Source organism: Taudactylus pleione, unplaced genomic scaffold (genome assembly GCF_031769625.1).
Source record: "Taudactylus pleione unplaced genomic scaffold, aTauple2 ptg000572l, whole genome shotgun sequence".
Taxonomy (NCBI): domain Eukaryota; kingdom Metazoa; phylum Chordata; class Amphibia; order Anura; family Myobatrachidae; genus Taudactylus; species Taudactylus pleione.
This window is the reverse complement of record NW_028284974.1, coordinates 2,630,110-2,655,320: the sequence shown is the minus strand read 5'-3', so window position 1 is coordinate 2,655,320 and position 25,211 is coordinate 2,630,110. Positions and strand designations below refer to the sequence as shown.

Genomic DNA, 25,211 nt, shown 5'->3' with positions numbered 1-25,211 from the left:
CTTTTTATTAGGGCTATTAATACACTTCTGTATTGATTTCCAGTGTCAGTTAGGGTTTTTATGGGGTACAGACTGATTTCCCAAAAATGTGCTGTCCTTTTCGCTTGTTTCACCATGCGCAATTATCGCACATATATGCGTTTTTGCGTGTTTTGCAATTGGATAGGGTGTAAAGCGGGAGCGCGCATTAAGAAAGTACGCCAGAAGATTGCACCAAAACTGGCGATAACTTCGCCATGCGAACTTTTTTTCGCACCTAGTTGAATCCAGCCCTAAAGCTGTTGTACCAAAATGAGAATGTGTATAATGGGATGTAGTTATAATCCTGACAGTCGGGATGCCGGCTCTTAGAATGCCGACACCTCTCAGAATCCGGGCGCCAAGTACAGGGTTTAGTGGTAGGGTTAGGGGTAGTTACTAGGGGGAGGGTTAGGCACTAGGGGGGTTTAGGTTTCGGCAGGGGGGAGGGTTAGGGGTAGGAAGAGGGGGAGTGTTAGGATACTGACCGACATGTGTCGGTATCATAACCTTGCCGATGCATCCCATACCCAACCCTGTGTAACACTCTCTAGCTAACACTAGGCATAGAAACCTTAGTTAGTGGAACTGTGCTGGTGACAAAGTATAGTGATAATGGCAAATAATCAGATTAAATCAACAAAACACGCTCTAATAAAACATCACAAATATAACATGACCAAAAACCGGGAGTATCAGATATATAAGAATGTATTAAAGAAGGCCCCTAAGAACATAGGACGTAAAAGTGCATCGATACTGGGAACAAATGGCTGCTGTAAAGTAAAATGTCCCATAAAATATTAAGGAACCCAAAATCCCGAATGATTAAAGAAACAGCAATCCAGAATGTGCAATTCATACAGGAACATTATAATCCCAGTAAGTGTATTAGTGAACCAGCAATTCCAGACATACGGATCTCCCAATTACCAGGATACTATTCGGCTATTAAGATCAATGGAGTCCCAAAGGTCCGGCTAAATCAGATGGCCCTTGATATGATATGATGGAGCTTTGTGCTCATTCCCGTCAACTGAAGAATATGGAGACAGGGCTCTCAACAATTTGTATTAAGGGCTCAGTGGGAATTGGTGCTGGATCAAAAGAATGGCATTGATGCGTTTCGCCTCTACAAAGGAGGCTTTATCCGGCTATATGTGATACTCCTGGTTTTTGGTAATTTAATATATCTGATATTTGTTCATGCTTCTTTTCGGCAATATATGCCACATTTACTGCCAACTTGTAATCAGGCTACATATGTGCAGGTATGTGCAATTTATACATACATGACTGAGGTTATTTTCCAAGGACAATGGGGTTAATTCAGCACTGCTGAACACAGATTCCCGATTATCATTCCCGATTGCATGTGCAGGACCCATTCTGCAAGTGTGCAGAATGGGTCCTGCTAATACGTACTCCAGCCCTTGAATGTCTCCACTTAATTGACAGGCAGAGGCATTTTAGGGGCGGTGCGGGGGCGGCCATGGCTGCCCCGATTTCCGGGAGTGGCCAGCCCTGACTGCATGAACGTACGCAGTCTACTGGGTCTCAGAACCCAGCCAGCCTGAGTAAGCTGAGGCTTTCTCAACTGGCCGGCTGCCCAGCGTCGACCACCGATGGTCGCCATGGTGATCCTAGCAGTGCCACCTCCGCAAATGCAGCAGGGGATGTCATACAACTCATGCTGCATTTGAATGACTGCAAGGATCACATTGCAAAGCTGCCTGCGTGCACTACACACTACAGTATATGCCTGCGTGCACTACACACTACAGTATATGTCTGCACTACACACTACAGTATATGCCTGCGTGCACTACACACTACAGTATATGCCTGCACTACAGTATATGCCCGCACTACACACTACAGTATATGCCTGCACTACACACTACAGTATATGTCTGCACTACACACTACAGTATATGCCTGCACTACACACTACAGTATATGCCTGCGTGCACTACACACTACAGTATATGCCTGCGTACACTACAGTATATGCCTGCACTACACACTACAGTATATGCCTGCACTACACACTACAGTATGTGCCTGCATGCAGCTTTGCAATTGCGTTCCTTGCTAAATCAGGCCCAATGCTAGGTTTTAAAAATGTGTTTCTGGAAATCTCCCTGAATTTCAATGTCAAACAGAACAAAAAAAAAAAAAATTATAGACGTTTCTTTCCTGTAGTTTTCATATTTCCTGGCCTTTACCCGTTTTTCTTTTTCGCAATTCCCACTTAAAATGCTGCTGTACCTACATATCATGAAAGCTAAGAAGGCTGAGTACAGGATGATAAACATAGCTAAAAAGGGGTATACGTTCAGGAAGCCGGCCGTCACAATGCCGACAGCCAGCTTCCCGACTGTCTAATCCTGGCAAGGGTTAAATGACAGGAGTCGAAATCTCGACACCTGTCATTTTACCTACGCCGGGAGACCGGCGCCCGGCATCCTGATCGAAGTGATGCCAGGCGCGGACAGAGGAAGGGGGGGAAAGGGCGGGAGGGTTAGGTTTAGGGTTCCTGGGGGGACTTAGGGTTAGGCACCCCTCCCCCGGGAGGTTAGGGTTAGGCTAGGGGGAGAGAGGGAGGGTTAGGCACCCCCGGGGGAAGGTTAGGGTTAGGCACCACCCCGGGGGACAGGTTTAGGCGGCGGGGAATGGTGGGTTAGGTTTAGGCACAGGGGGGAGGCTAGGCACCCTAAGGGAGGGTTAATGGGTAGAATTAGATTAGTTTATACTTACCTTTAGGACGATCGGGATTTCCTCCTGTCGGCTGCCGTTGCCGGGATTTCAACCGCCGGCCATGTGGCCAGCGATAAATCATACCTAATGCCTAAAAAGGTCATTTTCAAATTTTGCAACAATCAGAGTCTACAAACCAGGAAAAATAAAACAGAAAGTGGAAACACTATTTCTGATAATCGCCTAGATCGGTGACCGACGTCATTCACAGATATATCGGGTCAGTCATGCAGCACAGCAGATGTGATACATGATCTTGCAGATATTTTGTACGCAATTCCCAGTGTGTACGGGCACCCAACCAACCGACCCAGCACAGGAACCGCCGAAAATGATATCACAACTGGGTTGGCAAATTTAAATGCACGCCCAGTTGTGATGTCTTCACAGACATATCAAGCAGCCGATTGGTGTATATGATTACCAAATCGGTCGGCCATGTGTGTACGCCACATAAGCCTGATCACTGGTTTGAATTTGATTCCCACCAAGGCCCTATCCCTGCGGGGTTTGTATGTCCCCGTGGGTTTTACTACAGGTGCTCTGGTTTCTTCCCACAGTCCAAAGACATACTGGTAAGTTAATTGGTTGATGACAAAAAAAAATAAAAAAATGAACCCTAGTGTATATACGTTTGTGTGTACATGTGGTAGGGAATGTAGATTGCAAGCTCCATGGGTCAGGTAAGGATGTGAATTACTATTCTCTGTAAAGCACTGCTAATATGTGTGATCTATATAAATCATCGCAGGGGGGTTACATAACTCAAGCAGTGCACCTGGGCTCAGTGGATGGATTTGCAATCTATACTACCTGGTCTTCTTTTGCAGGAAACAGATACCCGATTGCTTCAGTAAAGGTCAGTAAATCTTTGGGCAGGTCCTGTTATACATCGAATAGACAAGTGAATAGAGATTTTCTATTATGGGGAATATTATAAAGAACATACACAACCGGCTGAATTAGGAAAAGCTGCCTACAGTTGTCCATTACATCCTAATTTTCAATAGCTGTTTGTGGAAAATGTGGTCACCTGGAATAGGTCCTATTTATTTTTTATAGTTAGTATTTGTTTTTTTTGTTTTACATTGAACTGCTTATAGGTTATTATAGATTGGTGACTCTTTAATTAAATATATTGTTTTAAATTATTACTGATATTAAGGTTATAGCGGGCCCTTTTGAAGGTTGAAGGTCCACAAAGCAGCTCTTGAAGTCTATCAGATTGCCCATCACTCATCTATGCGTTACAAGTTAATATTCATTGACAGACCGTAGATAAAATAAACTAAAATTGTAGCTAATATGGTATAACCATGTTACCTGTGCACTCACCTTAAATGTCTTAGTAGCGCCTGAATATAATGTTGCTACCTTGCCAGCTATAGAAGAAATGGCCTTCAGAAGAATTGTGTCCATCAATAATGAGGGCTATTCAGCAACTGCATATTGTGCAGCTCCGATGACTGCAATCCAAGGTAACCTTTTCTCAATTCCTGTTAAATTCCTTTTAGTAAGTAGAGCCCCTTATACATCAGCGACGGATGGTCGCAATTCCCCCGATCTGTGAAATCCAACATGTTGGATTTCCCTGATTTGCCGATCCCGACCAAAATATGATCTCGACCAGCAAATCTAGGATTTCTAACATGAAGAATTTTCCTGACGGATCAGTGGTCATCGATCAGCGGTTCTGATCAGATCGGTTCATCGGCCACCTGATGTATGGGGCCCTTAAGACTTTACAGAGAATAATTACACAAAAACAAGTCTGGGACTCACAGCTGCCTGATTATAGGGACTCTTAGCCCATGGCGCTTCAAATCATGATTTTACCAGGGTTTTCTTATGCTGGTAAAAGCATATAAATGGTTATGGATGCAGAATCCATTGGTGACAATGACTCCATACTCATTTGCACTGGTGCTTGGAAGTGTTTGCAGCGAGGTGGCATCTCTGGGTCATTGCCTGCTCTGTTTACTGGCATCCACTTCAAGGTAATGCATTGGGCTCAATGTATGTAGCAGCACAGTTGGCCTAGTGGTCTGCATTACTGCCTCACAGCACTGAGGTCTTGGGTTTGATTCTCATGCAAGCCCCTTCTGTGTGGAGTTTGCATTTTATCCCTGTGTGTTGTGTATGTCTGTGTCCATTTGGAACACTGACGTGCACTTCCTGGTCTCATGACTCATTTGGCGCTCAAGGCACGCCCCCCCATACTCAGAGGCATGCCTCTATTAGCTCTTTCTGTGCAGCTTACTACCCGTGGTATGGCCCCGCCCCCAGCTCTGAAAGTAGTATCTTATTATACAGAAGCGAAGATGAGCTGTTGCTGCCTCATCTCTCGTCTCCCTGCACTCCCAGAGAGCTCCACAAAGCTGGTGAGTGTTAACTATAAAAATGATTACAATAAACAAAAATGATGTTTATAAGTTATAAATCTTCTTTGTATTATTCTAATAATTTTTATATCAAATCTCAGGAGTGGCCAGTGGATGCTCTGTCTAACCTTACCCTCACCACACCCTAACCCACCCCCCAACCCTGCTACTTACCTTCGGTAACTCGGCAGTCAGGATGCCAGCGCTGGGATTGAGACCGGTGTTATGGTGCATACACACGGTCAGATGAACGATTTCTGACTGCATTAAAATGAATGGAATCGTCCAAATCTGAATGAGTGCAAACACATCAGATGTCAGATATCGTTATCTGACAATCGGGAACGCGCATCATTCATCTGACAAACATGTCAGATTTTCTTTCAGATATGACCGATTTAATGATTTTTAAAATTGTTACTGTACAGATCTGAAGGAAAATCTGACCATGTGTATGCACCATAAGGATTCTGGTGCCGGTAAGGTAAGCGTATCCCTGATCAATCCAGTTGTCCGAGGCTGCATTTGTGCTGTTCCTAGCACACTACAGGAAACAACTCGCAGCCTGAGGCACTATGCTGTATATGAGAATGATAAACATTAGAATGATACACTGAATATACATTATGTTTCCCTCAAAGCTTATACAGACCATAGCCCCATCCCATTGTGTTTTGTGTCTCTCTGACTAGTTGGTTCTCCATCCCCCCTCTCTTCTCCCCATCCTGACTGTCTCTCTCTCGCCCCCCATGTCCCATCCTGACTGTCTCTCTCTCCACCCATGTCCCATCCTGACTGTCTCTCTCTCTCCCCCCCATGTCCCATCCTGACTGTCTCTCCCCCATGTCCCTGTCTGACTGTCTCTCTCTCTCTCTCTCCTCCACCCAGCCTGAATGTCTCTCTCTCCCCCAGCCTGTCTCTCTCCCCCAAGTCTGACGGCCTCTCCCCCCACCTCCATGTCCCAGCCTGATTGCCTCACGGTCTGTATCTCTCTCTTTCTCCCCCAGCCTGACTGTCTCTCTCTCCCCCCACCTCCATGTCCCAGCCTGATTGCCTCTCTCTCTCCCCAGCCTGACTGACTCTCGTCCCAGACTCTCTCTCTCCAGCCTGTCTGTATTTCTTTCTATCTCGCTCTCTCTCTCGCTCCTCCCCGGTCTCTCTCTACCTTCCCTCCTCCCCATTTCTCTTTCTTACTGGTTCCCCTCCCCCTGTCCCAGTCCCTCCTCTTTCACACAGCCCTTCCTGCCTGCTCCCCTCCCCCTGTGTGTGCAGTCGGTCTACCTCTGGATGACAACTGTAGCTGTGTGTGCTGGGACTCTCTCACCCGGTCAGACACCCACATGATCCCCCCAGACTGAGCACCCCCCATGCGCAGAGGAGCTGTGTGAGCCGCCGGGAGCCCTGTTCGTAGGGTGGAGGTAAGAGAGGCGCCGCATTGTGCCCCTGATCACCTTTTGTGTTGTTGCTGCTGCTTCTAGCTTGGGGCTGCTATCATTGTGTTAGCAGGAAGTACACAAAGTGTGGTGGTGGGCAGTGTGCACCTACTATAGATTATTCATCTTTCTTTTTGAGGGTGTCTGTCTCTCCAACTCCGAAAAATATTTATTTTCTGTCCATTACTTTGTCCGAAGTAAACCCTGTCACTGCAAATGCCCTTCCCTGGTGACTGCCTTTCCTCCACGGTGCTGCCCTGCCATAGCGCAATTGCACCCTCTTAGTGGAGTTACCTTCTGTCCATCCTCCAGTGTCTCCTGTCAGTGATACTTTACAATATATTTATCCCCTATGTATTCAGTCATTACCTGGTACCACCTACTTTACTAACACAATCACTGACATTATATACAGACTTCCTGTAGTGTACACTGCATGCCTCATACCTCTCCCACATCACCTCCCATTGTGCCTCCTGTCAGTGATACTTTACTATATATTTATCCCATATGTATTCAGTCATTACCTGGTACCACCTACTTTATTAACACCATCACTGACATTATATACAGACTTCCTGTAGTGTACACTGCATGCCTCATACCTCTCTCACATCTCCTCCCTTTGTGCCTTGCACCATATCATAGTACCACCTACCCTTGTCTCATTTACCCTCTGCCTTTATTCACCTACCCCTGGCACCCACCAACTTATTCTCTACTCCCAACAGAGAAGCAACTTCCTCCCCCTTATGTTATGTGACAGCTCCTATTTCCTACTCCCTCAGTTACACCATCACAAAGCCCCCTCTTATACAGGTGCTTGTGGCTATTACTGGCTATGCTGCCTACTCTAGACAACCCTCTCTTACTGCTGCCAGCTACTGTCCACTTATCTTAGCCCTGCCACTTACCCATGCAACTTGACCCCTGCCACTCAGTCTGCTCATGTCACCATACTACCCCCTTGTTAGTTTTCATGACCCTCTGTGTTAGTATTTTTGCACTGCTAGAAACAGCACAAATGAAGATGAAGGCATTGCGACGTGTGATGGTTACTAGCGTGCTGAGATCGTTGTGGGCTTCTCCAGCACAATGCCCAGTGATCTGTACAGGACTGCACAAAACGCAATACCCCCATCGCTGGTCATTATGTGACTGGATATGGGATATTTTTCTCAGGGAATGCTGCGGTCTTCTTTGGCCATCATATGCGGTTGTACACCTGGTTTCATGGATTCCGGCGAGATAGTCACTAGATTTAAAGCGGCGATTAGTTAAATGGCAACACTAGGTTGGTTTTGCTATTAAACTCGCGTTGCATGTGGTCTGGTGCCAAGTGCATGCAAGTTCCGGCAATGCTGGGGCACCCGTAACTCCGTCACATCACTGCTAGAGGCTGAAGGTGCGTAGCTGGATTGTACAGTACGTAGGCAAAGTTCAGTGGAGGCAAGTCGATAGAAGCGCGAGCTGTGTCGAGTTGCGCGTGCGTGTAATTACACTTTTTCACACTGATATTTTGCACTAGTGAAAGTATTGGTGCAGGTGCATAGAAATATGTCTGACTTCCTTCAGCCCCTATGTGTGTTATTCAGGCCTATCCCCTTCTCCTATCAGCCCTGTTCCTGTGCCCCTATTGCCCCCAATGTTTTCTGCAGTATTCCTAGAAACAGCTTAAAGTTGTGAGCTCCCTCTTGGCTATAGCAACCAATCAGCTTCTAATTGTCATGTTACAGGCTGTACTAGAAATTGTCGCAATAGACAAATTCTCCACTTTCTCTCTGTCTCCAAGATTTGATAAATCTCCCCCTTGGCATAATAATATTATGAACTAAGAGGACCAGTCTAACGTGTTCGCAAAGCTGAACATTCTAGTCTGCATTTGGCTACTTGCTGCAGTGGAATGCCATAAATAGGCCATCCATTGATCACGTCTGCTGAGGTTGCATGAACTCGGACATGATGGGGAAAAAAAGTTACCCCTGGTCAGGAGAGACACTGGGAATGCTTAATGCAGAGGTTCCCAAACTCCGCCAATACAGTCCTTGTTTTAAGGATATCCATGTTTGAGTCCAGATGGTTAAATCAAATTGAGGGGGCGGGATGAGCAGCACCACTTTTGAACATCAGACATATTTTGAAGTTGGCGTGAACCGAACACTTGTCAGGAAGTGTACGTGGGCCTAGTTCCTTGGCTTGGCGACCTGCAGGAAACGTGCTATGAGTTTTGATTATTTTTGTATTTTGCCAGTGTGTATGAGATCTAAGGTGTCTGTAATAGAAAGATTTGTAGATGAGGGACACTAAATTATAGATTTTACTTTGCATTATATATCTGACCTGTCAAACATGTGGTGGAATCAATGGAATTTGCCACTCCAGACTATGCTCCTTCTCTTCTCCATACTATGGGGTCTATTCATTAAGCCTTGGAGAAAGAGAAGTCCCAGCCAAACAGCTCCTAACTGTCATTTTACAGGCTGTGTTTGAAAAATGACAGGAGCTGATTGGCTGGGACTTATCTTTCTCCGCTTAATCTCTCTCCAAGGCTTAGTGAATAGACCCCTATTCTCCTTCTCTTCTCCGGACTATGCTCTTTCTCCTCTACAGACTACGGGGGAGATGTATGAAGCGGCATCCGCGCACGTTATGTGCGCTGATATCGCTTCTCCCCGATGTATAATCGGGGGGTTTAGTGGTACATAATAGCGCCCCTGTCATTATCAACGCTGCTATCTACAAGATAGCAGCGCCGATAGTCTGGGCAATGCATGAACGGTCAGTTCACCTGAACGTTCCACCTGCTGCAGCTGTCGCTATCGACAGCCGCAGCCTGGTTGCGCTATCCCCACAGCAGGGACAGCGCTGCGGTGGCTGCTGGCTCCAGAGTTGCACGCGGGATCTCGCAATACTTGCGAGATCCCGCACATGCTCCCCGTGGAGCCGGTTGGGACTGAGACACAGCACATCACCACTAGGCTGATGTGCTGTGTACTCAGGCAGGGATCGCTGGAGGGGGGAGTTATCACTCCCATGCTCCGGCCGATGAGATGTTCATACATCTCATCGGTAGTGCTTCCTGCTTCGTCCCGGTAAAGAGGCGAGCATGCCGCTATAATACATCTTCCCCCTATACTCCTTATCTAATCCGAGCTATGGACCTGACTCAGTATGGATCGCAATTGCGATCGCAGCTGCGTAATTGCACGCAATGAAGCTTTTGAAAATATACTAATGCCTGCCACAGCTCAGCCAGCATAGAGACGCAAACTGCTGCTTTCTCACATCCCTAATACCTCGCAGTCCTGCGTATACATCGGTACCATCAAAGCAAATCTGCCCCTCATGCACAATTACAGTAGCTCTGACCCGTTGCAGACATTTCAAGTCTCGTCGCGCTCAGAGGGCTCTCAAGCTACGTATGAAATCGCAGTGGCTAATTTATGCATGCCCATGCAACTGCGTTCAAACGGACAGACACCTACATTTCTACAACAACTCTCCCGTCGCAGCCCCCAAACGCTCATGTAAGCGCAGATCGGTCGATGGGGTGTACTGCGCATGCCTATGCATCGCAGGGCACGTGCGTGAGCATTGCGATTGCTCTGTGATTGCTCTGCGATCACTCATGCAGAAAGAAAGCCATCGCAAAGTGATTGACAGGAGGTCAGCGTTTGGGGGTGGTGACATGGAGTGGTCGGCCGCCTACATAAGAATCTACCTGTCATTCCTTTAACTTCCTTTGTAACTTTACAGGTATACATTAATATTTAAGTTTCTAAGTTCAATGAACAAAAAGATTAGCAGCTGTTTTACAATCTGTGAACACAAAGCAATGAGGCATTACTGTAAAATACGGTTAGCTGCCTATATGGTCAGGGGTAACCACCAAAAAACCACGGACACTTAGCAAGAGATAAAATACTTCAAAACAATAAATTGCAGGTACCAATGTTAGAAAGACAAAAGGGATAATGTAGTAGCATGGCGTTGAGATGGGTGATAATCCTGCAACCAATCAGACACTGTGTTCATTGACTAGCTTGCGCTATGCGGACAAATGCTAATTGCTGATTGGTTGCTGTGGTTTAGTGCAAATATTGTCCTTCAGTGTGATCAATGCATGAACACATGAATAGCTTGTGACTCCATTGTCTATTACTGGTACAACAGTTTTTATATTGAGCTATTTTGAGGACCTTCTGTACATCCAATATAATGTCTGTGACATTGACTCATAGACTGTATGTTAGAAGATTCCTGATCTCAGACGTCACAGCGGCAATGGAACAGATGTCTGATGTAGCAGCTGGTTGAATGGCAAACATTTGGTAATCTGTGCAAGATTCTGAAATACGACAGTGGATGATTGGTAGTACACGGTAATGTCCTAGCAATCCTATATGAGAGTGGTGATCTTTCTGTACAGAATTTCCATATTACATAGGGAGTAGTGACCAATATTAGAAACAATGTATTTGTACATTTTGTAGAAGTAATAATAATACAATTATAACTGAATCCTGCATCGCTGCTATAAGTGACTATGTAGGATGTTGCTTAGATAACGGACATTTTTATACATGCCCCACTTAGAACTGTACTGATTTCCAACACTGCAAAGACATCGGTGCAACCTACTGTGTTTACCTTCCAGTGGACCCAGAGCAAAGCGCCATGTGTATTTCTTCCACCCCTACTGAGTTTATACCCATAATCTGATTCTGTGTGTGTGTGTATATGTGTGTAAATATATATATATATAATTATTTTTTATTTTTTGTAAAAGGCTCTGTGCAGGAGCTTATCCTGGGACTGATGGCTGTTATCTCGCTGACATCGGTAAATTACCCCAGAAAAACACCAGCTCCCCGTCGGCCTGCATTAAGGATTAGTTAGCCAGCATGGTCACTCTAGTTCTAGGGTGCTATCATATGGGGGGAGTACCATGACCTCTTATAGGCTATTTCTACCTAAAACAGTTTTGGATACGTTTCCTTAAATCACATTAATCCAAAATTTTGCTTACCTGGGGTCCAGGGTTCAACCCGTTCTGGTGGGTCTCGCTGTCTGCTGTGGTCTACTGATGCTACCCCTTTTACACTGGCCAAATAATTTGGGTTATTGCTGTGTCATCCTGGGTCGTGGCTCAGTGTAAGAGGGTCTGGGGTTGGAATCTCGGATCGGGTCACCTTGCAATCCATTTTGGGTGTGAGCAGGGTTGAACACTGGAATGATCCCTGTAATAGTGTTCCCGCTAGACCATGGGCAGGGCACTGAGGGTGTGGGCAGAGAGTGCCGACCCAGGCGCACCCCCCCCCAATTCATCACACTTGGGGGTGTGCCCAGCACTTACGAAGGTGCTGGACTGCCCCCAAGCTCTCCTCTCACAGTGAAAAGATGCCGTTCGCATGGCATCTGTTCACCCGGCGGAGATCAGTCACCGCAACTTTTCCCACCCGCGGGACAGACACAGGGCAGGGCAGCGAGAACACTACTGTAACCCTGCAGTGTCAACGGTGATCTCCAAGCCCCGGCAAAAACCCGGGTCCAGCCTGCTGTTTAAACAGGTTTCAAGCCCAGTGACCTGGGAATTTAATGTAAAGGAGTATAGTGTTAGCTGTGGTTGGGTTTTACAATGCAGATAGCATGTGTCTATCAACATCCTGCTGATGACAAGGTTGTGAAGAGTATGACTGCACCACAGCAGACAAATGAGAACCCACTGGGGAATCGGTATGTATTACCGCCGAACCTAAGCCTGACAGATGACATCCCGACGTCGGCAGATGAAGATCCCGACTAAGGTTAGAAAGTACCCTAAGCCCCCCCCCCCTAACTATAACCTCTAACCCTCCCTTAGGGGTGCCTAACACTAACCTCTCCCTGGTGGTGCCTAACCGCCCCCCTCCCGTGGCTATGAGCTCCCGACCCCCCCGGCTTACCTATGTTCGGTATGTCAGGATTTCGGCGTGGGGCTAATGATAGGCATCGCTATTTAGACACCTGTCATTAGTCCCATTACGGGCTTTCACGGCCGGTAAGCCGGTGGTCGGCATTTTGATCGTCGGCTTCCTGACTACATCCCCCCCCCCCCCCCCCCCCACTGGAATATAGTTTAACCCCAACCAAATCTGTAAATTCTGTTTTTGGGTAAAATTATTGTTTAAAGACTTACTAAGAAAAACACATTTAAATGAATGTTAAACAAACCGCAGTTCCCAAATTTAATTTAACTCCAGATAGGAAACTATAAGACATTTTTACATCCTTCATATGAGATACAGAAATTGGAGTCAGATTGCAGACTTTGGGCCTTTAGCAGCAGGTTGGGTCGGGAATTTTTATGTAGAAACAAACGGATTGCTTAATTTCATGACTTTTTGAAGCTGATTATTGCAATAGGATTCAGTATAATTGATTGTTCAGGATCACAGTGTCGCTAACAGGGAGGCGTAGCAAATTATAGACTAGGGAAAATAAATGTCTGTCTCTTCTTCTATAATGCTTTCCTCCATGTTGGGCCGTGTCATCTGTCTTCTGGTTTTAAGACACGTGAGGACATGTTTCAGACTCTAAACTTCAGAAGCATTTTTAAAAAAGGTTGTTGCTTTTTTGGGTCTGCCCCCCCCATACCCCAATCCTTCACACGTCGGGGACGATTCAATTGTTACTAGCCGCATTAAGCAGCTACTCGATGCATTTACAGCGTGTCTGCATTCACGACCAGCCCTGAAGCCCTACTTAACGTGGATAAATGCAGCCTCAGGACTAGTGGCAGGAAATTAATGAATAGCTCTTAATTAATAGCTCGCATAAGAAATGACCCCCCCCCATAAGGTAGAAGTTTACTAAGGTTTAAATATATTGGCTACAGATGTAATTTTGATCTGCATGCAAGGCACATTTCCCAGCATAATACCACTTACTCAAGACCCTGTTTAAACCACAGGTCAATTTCCAGATAGGGCTCTGGAAATGATGGAACCCATGGCCCAGATGCTGTGAATCACCAATACTAACCACTGTGGAACTGAAGCAGTGTTGAACGTGCACCTGTTTGCAGAGCCTTTCTTGCATCTTTTCGCTCTGCGCATGCCTTGGAATGGAACGCACAAGTGTGGCGATACATTTTCTTCCGCCATGCAATGGGTGCACTTGAAGTGAGTTGTCTACTTTTAGACAACCTCTTAATGTCATTTTCCCCAGTATATGAAATCTGTTGCTCCCCATCCCCCGTGAACTCCAATGATCATTCGAGGCTACAGGTGATAGACGTTTCCAGCATCCGCACAAAGCCGGCAATGACTATAATGTGTAAAAGAAACCCTATAAATTTGCTAAGCTTCATTCTGAATACGTCCTATATTCCAAACACAAACATATAGGGGTCTAGTTACTAAGCAGTGTTAGGAGACAGAGTGAAAAGTGATAAGAAAGTGATAAGGTGCCAGCCAATCAGCTCCCAACTGCCATTTTTTTTTTCTGTCATCCTGTGAGCTGGCAGTTGGAAGCTGATTGGCTGACACCTTATCACTTTCTTATCACTTTTCACTCTATCTCCTAACATTGCTTAGTAAAAAGACCCCATAGTAGTGTCAGTGTTCCTATCAGGGCAATAGTTGGAGTAACCCTAATGAGTCCACGTACTAAGCCTTGGAGAGAGAGAAAGTGGACAGAGATAAAGTACCAACCAATCAGCTCCTAACTGTCATTTTTCAAACACAGCCTGCAAAGTGACAGGAGCTGATTGGTTGGTACTTTATCTCCATCCACTTTATCTCTCGCCAAGGCTTAGTACATAGACCCCTTAGAAAGAGAATAACAAACAAATTGCTGCAATTTGGTTGTCATTTGGATGTGTTGCTGGGTGAACCGGTGCCTTATTTAGCAAGGCTTACTAAGGTATTGTTTCATAAGGAAATGACCATCACTGTGCTGTAACAATGGCTTCTAGCCTTCTCTTTGCTATGCCTAGGTCACACACTTCCCATGTAAGCAGATAGACCGGCTTGATCAGCCATTCTGTGAGTGCTCTTCAGACTGACCTCTGACTTCACCTCCTTGCCCCTGAAAGGTCAGCAAATGGCTCATTGTACCTGAACAGGACACTTTTTGGCGTGAGGTTCTATCTGCCGTGGTTAGCTCTGCTGCCTCACATCGTCTGGGTCCTCTATGCCGACCTAGCTGTGTGTAGTTTGCATGTTCTCTTTGCCTACGTTTCCTCTGAGTTATCCTGTCTCTTCCTACACTTCATAAAAAAACTACTGGTAGGCTGACTGGCTTCGGTGAAAAATTACCCCTGGTGTGTCCGTCTGATAGGGGAAGATAGGTGATCGCTGCACTGGGGCTGGGGCAGCGATCAATGATTACATGTTATCTGCAAATGCAATGTATCGAAGTGCTATATAAATAACTGTTAATAAACATAGCAGTTAAACTAAACCTGTCAATAGTATACAAGTTAATATTGTAAAGCCATGTGGCTCACAAAATGATCCGGAAAACTGACCGGGAACTAGTAAGGCATGAGGCACTTGGTTAAGTGGTAGAGTTAATAACATTACAGGAGTTGGTAAGCTACACGTGAAATGAAAAACTTGGTGCCTCATGCCTCAGTGATTGGCTGCATTCTCTTTATCAATTATATTCATATATACTATTTCTTGGTAACTAAAGCTATAAGTGATTACAAGTTACGCTTGCAGTGTAGCCACTACCGTACATGGTGCATTAATTTGTACAGGGAAAAAAAAAAACAATGTTCTTTACAATGTGTAGTAGCTATTCGGCCTTGACCGCCTCCTGATGTTGTAAAAGGGCTTTGCTTCCTGGCATTTTCCTGACAAATATTCTGCGAGCGTTATTCCCTGTGTAGGCCTCCTAGAATGTTTAAGTTTGCCTTGCAGACTTGTAAATAAAGACATGGTGGAAGTATAATCCATCGGTGGTAGCAGCATTTATACACTTTCCGCTTTCATGCGCTTCATTTGTAACGTCTATTGGGACAGGAACTATAAGGGGTATATGTACTAAAGGTCGATTTGAATCTATTTAAAGTTGATCGAAATCGATCAACATCGATGTTGTATTTCTGGGGCTAAATCACACATTTATCAACAGACAATTTTTTATTTAGTTTTTAAGTATTCATAAATGTGTCATTTTAGCCCCAGAAACAGAAACTATTTTACATTGATAATCGACCTTTAGTAGATATAACCCTAATGCTGAGTACACACTGGCTGACATATCGGCCTTTCAATTGAACGGCCGATATATCGTCTGTGCATCGACTAGTGTGCACGGACGATATGTCCGTGAATGACGTTATTCATAGACATATCGCATCGGCTGTGCAGCACAGCTGATGCCCAATATAACTGCAGATATATTGTTGCATCGTGCTGTGTGTAGGGGCGGTCAGCCGACAGCCCGTACACATGCATGTAAATGCCCGCCCAGTTGTGACGTCAATCACAACACATCAGGCAGACGATTGGTAAATGTGTATGCACCTACCAATCGTCCAATAGAACAGCGGATCGGCCGGACGCCCGATCCGTCATCATAGTGTGTACCCAGCTCTAGTCTACAACATAGACTTGCATTATAACAAGTGCACATAAATGTATTGTCTCAATGAGGGAAAGAAAGAAGCATTACGTGACCACTATTAATGGGAAGAAGGTTAAAATGACTAAACTAACCATAAAATAGGCTTAGGGTATTCATTTATATTTAATTATTACCTTTGAAGTTAATATTTATTGATAGGGAGTATATAAAATTCAAAAAGTACCATTAAATTCCACTAGTATTACACAACAAAGACGGCTCCAAAGTGTGTAGTGTGTAAGCTGCGTGAATGTAACCGCTAATTACCAAAACAATTTCATTTTTAAATGTTGGCTACTGTGAAAGCAGCCATTTTGTGAAACCTATCAATAGGCAACCCAGCAATTGTCAGTAACCAGTGACAACCTTTAGGATATAGTAACAGTACCCTGGTGTAAAAAAAAAAAAAGTCAAGTTACCTTGCAATTCCGTGGCCCCTTGGTTCTTTATTGGGGTACTTTTTTAGGTAAAGTGCAGCATATGCATGACTCCAATGAGCATTTAGAAGACAACCATTGAGAGAACTTGAAGTGGGGGTAATTTATTTATTTTATTCGGCCATGACTGGTGGCAGGTAACGTGGACATGATGTGCCCCCGTGTCGCAGCCATGTTGCACTGTGGTGAAGCATTGAAGAAGATGCAGTATTCTGTCTCTGGAAGAAAAGGCGGGGGGCGGTGTGGGAAGCGGCAGACAGAATGGCAGATAACACACTTTAGCTTTCTCAATGCTGGCCTCTGCCACATCTTAGTGTGTGTGTGTGTGTGTGTGTGTGTGTGTGTGTTTCTGTAGCTGTGGCTCTCTGTTATACTGTATTGGTACATTCCTGTTTTACTTGTGAGAATTCCATGAATACAGCGCTTTGCCCTCTGAAAAGCCTGCAAAGTCTTCTGGCTGTTCAGGGTTAAGGGGACTATCTTCTGAGGTAATAATTGTGGCCTATACTCTGAAAACAGCTGTTGAAGGATTTCTGCATTATTTGATAACTTTTATGGTCCCTTTATGTTTAGCTCGAAACAGCAATCGCTGTATCTTTTTATGGGGACTGCGATAATTGGCAATTTACCAAACCATGGGCCCGATTCAGACCGGTTCGCTAGATGCGTTCGCACGCAGCCGTCAGCTGCCAAAGTATGCAAATCCCGCGGTCGCATGGCAAGACGTTAGCACGCCAACTATGTCTTGGTGTGCGATCGCGGTGTGTATTTAGACGCCCGCCAGCCTTTCTTAAGGCGCCCACTTTCCCTTTAATAATACACGTCATCTCCAGGAAGTATATTCAACAATCGGTAACATCAAGTAACATCTGACCCATACGCAGCACTTGTGGCTGACCATACCCTACTGCGAGTGCTGCAGTGTGTAATTCAGCCATGTGAAGTGTATTATGACGCTGCGTCTTAATTGTGCACGCCTCTGAAACGGCGTTAAGACGCACAGACACGTTTGCACCACTAATCCCCCGTTACCATCCACCAACCCGTCACCACCCACAAACTGCACATCCTGTCACTCATTCTAGCGAGGCGCCTGTGCACAAGGGTCGATCGCTTCGCGCACGGACAGTGGCTGGTTCGCGCACTGTGTCTTATACGCATGTGCAGTTTGCAAACATCAGCAGGCTACCTGCGAACGCTTCCTAGCGAGTGGGTCTGAATCTATTTACTGGGAAAGGTTTTTCGCAGTCACCGTCAAAATATTTTTCTGATTATTTGCAATAAAAGTAAATTTCTTATTGCGATGTGCAGCGATACGAAAATATATATTTAATGGGGACATTTTAATAAAGATAAGAAATAAGGTTGTTCTCTTTTTTTTTTTTAAACCAACTAACGTGTCATTTACGCCCTGTGGGGAACTTTCATGAGCTTCTCTGTGGAAGCCTCAATTACTCAGCCCCCTAACCAGTTAAAGTGAGTTTGCATTACGTTTTACCAGGCAAATTGAGCTGAAGTCCTGGGATTCCCTTACAAATAGCAAAGATGTGTTAGTAGTATTGAGTGTTTTATTGCAGTGCCAGTCTCCTCAGATTTTATGGAACTACAAATCCCAGCAAGAATTTCTCAGTACTTCTTAAACCTGTTTTCGATACATGGTAGAAGGGTTTTTCGTTTTGACCTCTGACAGGACTGAATGCAGACACAGTACGCCTCCAATCTGACTGGGGTTTTACCATCCTACCATATATCACTTCCTAGAGCTGATGCTTTTTGATGCTGCAGCCCGTCGTCGCCGCCCGTTTTTGTAATGTGTGTATCTATAATATTTTATTACTGTGTACTTTTGTCTCTTGCTGATTGATACGTGGAGCTCTGCGTCAGATCAGATGGTCGTCTCAGCTGTGCGAAAGTCAGGACAATGGCACGCTGTCGTCCCAAGTGTCAGTGGGAGAGAGAGCTGCTTCTGCTGAAGCTCATGGTGAGAGGTATCTATGTCTGGGCTATGATGCTCTCAGAAGTTGGGCAGCCTCCAGATGATGTGATCATTGCTTCACCTCCGAACAGTGGCCGGTCTGTGGAGCAGAGGGCAGCGCGTTGGGCCATAGAATGCCTGTTTTGTGAGCTGGCTGCTGTTGAAGTCAGGCTTGGGTGTTCCTTCTTTCCACCAGCCGCTGGGTGGAATGGCAAGTTTGGGCATCTTAAATTACCTTTTTCCCCTTTCCTCTGGAGTCACTGAGAGGTTTTTGTGCTCTTACAGACGGTGTATTCATGGTGAGCGTCAGGCCAGGAGGGGCCCAGGACACTCTAATAACACGTGTATAAGTGTGGGAATTACACTGAGTCACTGTCCCCTCTGTGTGTGGGTACCGGTGGCTGTCACACTGCCTGTCTGCTTGTGACTGTAATGACTGTAGCTTTGTGTTTGTATGAAAGGGCCAGAATTGGCCACTTTTGCATGCACTACTGTAACACAATATATTGTGTATTGTGGCTAATTGTCCCTGTATACACATTTTCTGCTTGTACCAGGACCAAGAAGCTGTATTAGCAGGAGTACCAGGTTTCTTGGATATATAAATATATTAATAAAAAAATAAATTTTATAATAAAAAAAATCTCTCTGCATTTAGGTATATAATGGTTTAATATTGGAATACTGCCGTCAAGTTCCCCAGTGCTACGCAGTCGTAGACAGTTCCTGCCCTGGTGGAGCTTACAATCTAACTACATTACCGCAGCCACAATATTTGTAATGTGCGTGGGAGATGAAGGGTACCCTAACAAACCAGACAAGAACATACTCGTTCTGTGACCATGGAGTATGTCTCAGGATGCAGAGTTGCAAGAGCCAGCCACTGTCCCATTAATGCATCCAGTTGCTCTTAAGGCTGCATTACTAAATGCAGCTGTTTAATTTGGGGCTTTGATTTGCACCACTGCCCTACCGGAAAACGTGTGTGTGTGTGTGTGTGTGTGTGTGTGTGTGTGTGTGGTTGCTGAGGCTTGGCGAATCTGAAGCCTCAAACTGCGTCAGTCCGGCTTCTGATTGGACCTTGCACTCGCATCCTTTTCCAGGCCCATTTAAAAGTGGTGAATAAATATGTATTGCAGAGGTTCCCAAATTCCTCCATGACAGTCCTCCAGTTTAAGGATAGCCATGCTTGAGCACAAGTGACTTAATTAGTACCTCAGTCAATTTAATTTAACCACCTGGATTCAAGTATAGATATACATAGAACCTGGACTGTAATGGCTGAGTTTGGAAACCTCTGATGTATTGTGATCTCAGGATTCATTTTACTCCGAAGTTAATTATTATTATTATTATCGTTAATTTTTATTGCGCCACAAGTGTTCCGCAGCGCCTTACATAGTACATAACCAAAAAGTTACTTACAGTAAAATACAATGAAGGACAAGGACATGGATAATATACATTGATACATAGGTGGCCATAACACCCAATTAAGCAACAAAATTGCTGCATGCAAATATGTACCTATATCACTCTGTTATATCCTCTTTTGTACTATTAATTGCAGACTGCTATTCTCTGGAAATTTCCATTGAAACATATGTATTACAACAACTATAGCAAATCTAACAATAAGCCATTCCCAAATATCTAATAGGCAGGTAGTTGAAATGTCGGATACCGGCGCTGGAATCCCAACACCAGTTAGAATCCCAGCGCCGGCATAAGTAGTGTGGCTTTTTTTGGGGGGGGGTAAGGGGGGCGGTGTTTGTAGGGTTGGGCACTAGGGTAGGGTTAGGCACTGGGGAGGTGAGGTTAGGTTTTGGGTGTGGAAAGGGTTTAGGGGTTGGGTTAGGGTATTTATCGGCCGTTGTCAGTATTTTAACCCTGCCAGGATGTCGGCATCTGGATTCTAACCGCTGGGATCCCGAGTGCAGGCATCCCATACCCTACCCATATTATAAGTCTAGAGTGACGAAACACATCTGGGTTGGATGGTGTGACGTAGGCAGAACTACCGTTGGCGGCATTGAGAACGAGTCTTGGACCGCGGGGACTTCCGGGATATGCGGGAGCCGTGCGTACCTGTATTGAGCCGGAGCCCAGTTCTTATGCTTAACTCTACTTACTGATCTGAGTCTTCATATTATAAGTAGGGGTGAGCGGGTTCGGATTTCTGAAATCCGAACCCCCCCGAGCCCCCCCGATCCGAGTCCGATCCGAGTCAGGCTCGACTTTTCCCGCCTGACTCGGATCTGACATCGAGGCAAAACGTCATCATCCCGCCTTCCGAGTCTCGCGGGTTTTGGATCCTATATAAGGTACCCGCGTCGGCGCCATTTTCTCACTCGGCTGTGGACAGTGAAGAGGGAGGGTGGGAGTTAGTGCTGTGTAGTGTAGTGTAGTGTAGTGCTGCTGTTGTCCACTACTTCAAAGTCCATAGGGGCTGGCTGTGTTGTGCTGTGCTGCTGTTGTTAATAGGGGCTGTGTCCACTACTTCAAAGTCCATAGGGGCTGGCTGGACTGTGTTGTGCAGTCAGTTCTCCATAGGGGCTGTGTCCACTCCAAAGTCCTGTGCAGTGTCCCAGTCCTAAAGGGGTGCTGTAGTGTTGTCCAGGGGGTGCTCTGTCCATCAGGGGTGCTCCCCCCAAGTGCTAAAAAAATAATATATTTTCTGTGTTTGTGAATTGTGTGCGCAGTAGCCGCACGTGCATCAACAAAGTAGTGCCAAGCGTGCGCCTGTGTCATAAGTAAAGGGCCGGCTGGCTTGACCGTTAAGGGTGCTGTAACCCCCGAAAGTACACTCCAGTCCAAACCAAAAAAAAAATTATTTTCTGTGTTTGTGAATTGTGTGCGCAGTAGCCGCACGTGCATCAACAAAGTAGTGCCAAGCGTGCGCCTGTGTCATAAGTAAAGGGCCGGCTGGCTTGACCGTTAAGGGTGCTGTAACCCCCGAAAGTACACTCCAGTCCAAACCAAAAAAAAAATTATTTTCTGTGTTTGTGAATTGTGTGCGCAGTAGCCGCACGTGCATCAACAAAGTAGTGCCAAGCGTGCGCCTGTGTCATAAGTAAAGGGCCGGCTGGCTTGACCGTTAAGGGTGCTGTAACCCCCGAAAGTACACTCCAGTCCAAACCTAAAAAAAAATTATTTTCTGTGTTTGTGAATTGTGTGCGCAGTAGCCGCACGTGCATCAACAAAGTAGTGCCAAGCGTGCGCCTGTGTCATAAGTAAAGGGCCGGCTGGCTTGACCGTTAAAGGGTGCTGTAACCCCCGAAAGTACACTCCAGTCCAAACCAAAAAAAAATTATTTTCTGTGTTTGTGAATTGTGTGCGCAGTAGCCGCACGTGCATCAACAAAGTAGTGCCAAGCGTGCGCCTGTGTCATAAGTAAAGGGCCGGCTGGCTTGACCGTTAAGGGTGCTGTAACCCCCGAAAGTACACTCCAGTCCAAACCTAAAAAAAAATTATTTTCTGTGTTTGTGAATTGTGTGCGCAGTAGCCGCACGTGCATCAACAAAGTAGTGCCAAGAGTGCCCCTGTGTCATAAGTAAAGGGCCGGCTGGCTTGACCGTTAAAGGGTGCTGTAACCCCCGAAAGTACACTCCAGTCCAAACCAAAAAAAAATTATTTTCTGTGTTTGTGAATTGTGTGCGCAGTAGCCGCACGTGCATCAACAAAGTAGTGCCAAGCGTGCGCCTGTGTCATAAGTAAAGGGCCGGCTGGCTTGACCGTTAAAGGGTGCTGTAACCCCTGAAAGTACACTCCAGTCCAAACCAAAAAAAAATTATTTTCTGTGTTTGTGAATTGTGTGCGCAGTAGCCGCACGTGCATCAACAAAGTAGTGTCAAGCGTGCGCCTGTGTCATAAGTAAAGGGCCGGCTGGCTTGACCGTTAAGGGTGCTGTAACCCCCGAAAGTACACTCCAGTCCAAACCAAAAAAAAAATTATTTTCTGTGTTTGTGAATTGTGTGCGCAGTAGCCGCACGTGCATCAACAAAGTAGTGCCAAGCGTGCGCCTGTGTCATAAGTAAAGGGCCGGCTGGCTTGACCGTTAAGGGTGCTGTAACCCCCGAAAGTACACTCCAGTCCAAACCAAAAAAAAAATTATTTTCTGTGTTTGTGAATTGTGTGCGCAGTAGCCGCACGTGCATCAACAAAGTAGTGCCAAGCGTGCGCCTGTGTCATAAGTAAAGGGCCGGCTGGCTTGACCGTTAAGGGTGCTGTAACCCCCGAAAGTACACTCCAGTCCAAACCTAAAAAAAAATTATTTTCTGTGTTTGTGAATTGTGTGCGCAGTAGCCGCACGTGCATCAACAAAGTAGTGCCAAGCGTGCGCCTGTGTCATAAGTAAAGGGCCGGCTGGCTTGACCGTTAAGGGTGCTGTAACCCCCGAAAGTACACTCCAGTCCAAACCAAAAAAAAATTATTTTCTGTGTTTGTGAATTGTGTGCGCAGTAGCCGCACGTGCATCAACAAAGTAGTGCCAAGCGTGCGCCTGTGTCATAAGTAAAGGGCCGGCTGGCTTGACCGTTAAAGGGTGCTGTAACCCCCAAAGTACACTCCAGTCCAAACCAAAAAAAAATTATTTTCTGTGTTTGTGAATTGTGTGCGCAGTAGCCGCACGTGCATCAACAAAGTAGTGCCAAGAGTGCGCCTGTGTCATAAGTAAAGGGCCGGCTGGCTTGACCGTTAAAGGGTGCTGTAACCCACAAAGTACACTCCAGTCCGAACCAAAAAAAAATTTATTTTCTGTGTTTAGCCGCACGTATATATCAAATCGATATAACATAAATGGAGGACCAAACTTTCTCCGATAAAAATAAAATAGAGAAAGATCAAGAACCACTTCCTCCTAGTGCTGAAGCTGCTGCCACTAGTCATGACATAGACGATAACATGCCATCAACGTCGTCTGCCAAGGCCGATGCCCAATGTCATAGTAGAGGGCACATACAATCCCAAATGGCAAAGTTCAGGAAAATGACCTTGAAAAAGACATTTAAATCAGCTGAAGAGAAACGTAAACTTGCCAATATGCCATTTACGACACGGAGTGGCAAGGAACGGCTAAGGTCGATCCCTAGTATGTTCATGACTAGTGGTTCAGCTTCACATGACGATGGAAGCACTCCTCCCACTAAAAAAATCAAAAGAGTTAAGCTGGCAAAAGCACAGCGAAGAACTGTGCTTTCTAAGAAGATATCACAAATCCCCAAAGAGAGTCCAAGTGTGGTGGTGGTTGCGATGCCTGACCTTCCCAGCACTGGACGGGAAGAGGTGGCTCTTTCCACCATTTGCACGCCCCCTGCAAGTGCTGAAAGGAGCACCCACAGTCCACTTGCTGATATGCAAATTGAAGATGTCACTGTTGAAGTACAACAGGATGAGGATACTGGTGTAGCTGGCGCTGAGGAGGAAGTTGGCGAGGAGGATTCTGATGGTGATGTGGTTTGTTTAAATCAGGCTCCGGGGGAGACAGTTGTTGTCCGTGGGATGAAAAAGCCCATCACGGTCATGCCTGGGCAGAAGACCAAACATTCCACCTCTTTGGTCTGGCAATATTTCTATCCAAATCCGGACAACAACTGTCTTGCCATATGTACCATATGTAAAGGTGAAATAAGTAGGGGTAGGGACGTCAACCACCTAGGAACATCCTCCCTTATACGGCACCTGCAGCGCGTTCATAAAAAGTTACTGTCAAGTTCAGAAACTTTGGCTCAGACCGTAAGCAGTCCAGGGACACCTAAATCCCGTTGTCCTGTTGTATCCAAGCGCCTGCAAACCACACCGTCAACTCCCTCCTCGTCAATTTCCTCCTTAGTCAGGATCGGAAGTAGTCCTGCAGGCCATATCACTGGCATGACTGACTCTCCTATCCGGGATTCCTCCGGAGGATCCTGCATTGCTACGCCTACTGCTGCCGCTGCTGCTGTTGCTGCTGCTGCTGGGAGTCGTTCATCATCCCAGAGAGGAAGTAGGAACACCACTACTTTTACTAAACAATTGACCCTCCAACAGTCCTTAGCGAGGAGGATGAAGTACGACAGCAGTCATCCTGAAGCAAAACGTATAACTGAGGCCTTGACTGCTATGTTGGTGTTAGACGTGCGTCCGGTATCCGCCATTAGTGCAGTGGGATTTAGACAATTGATGGAGGTAGTGTGTCCCCGGTTCCAAATCCCGTCTAGATTCCACTTCACTAGGCAGGCGATACCGAGACTGTACAGAAACGTCAGAAAAAGTGTCCTCAGTGTCCTGAAAAATGCCGTTGTACACAATGTCCACTTAACCACGGACATGTGGACAAGTGGAACAGGGCAGACTAAGGACTATATGACTGTGACAGCCCACTGGGTAGATGTATCACCTTACGCAGCAACAGCAGCAGCGTCACCAGTAGCAGCATCTCAGAAACGCCAGCTCGTTACAAGGCAGGCTACGCTGTGTATCACCGGTTTCAGTAAGAGGCACACCGCCGACAACCTCTTAGAGAAACTGAGGGAAATCATCGCCCAGTGGCTTACCCCACTTAGACTCTCCTGGGGATTTGTGATATCTGACAACGCCACCAATATTGTGC

General features: G+C 45.9%; 1 protein-coding gene across 3 annotated transcripts in view; it reads left to right on the top strand.

Annotated features, from left to right (window-relative positions):
* The first annotated feature begins 6,357 nt into the window (after positions 1–6,357).
* The window catches only part of ARHGEF1 (Rho guanine nucleotide exchange factor 1), a 108,355-nt gene continuing 89,501 nt past the window's right edge, over positions 6,358–25,211 (top strand). For 2 of the 3 annotated variants that reach the window (XM_088453195.1, XM_088453194.1), the window contains exon 1: positions 6,358–6,577. The gene's annotated coding sequence lies outside the window, so the exon portion shown is untranslated. The remainder of the gene's footprint in view (positions 6,578–25,211) is intronic. The other variant, XM_088453196.1, reaches the window with a different exon arrangement.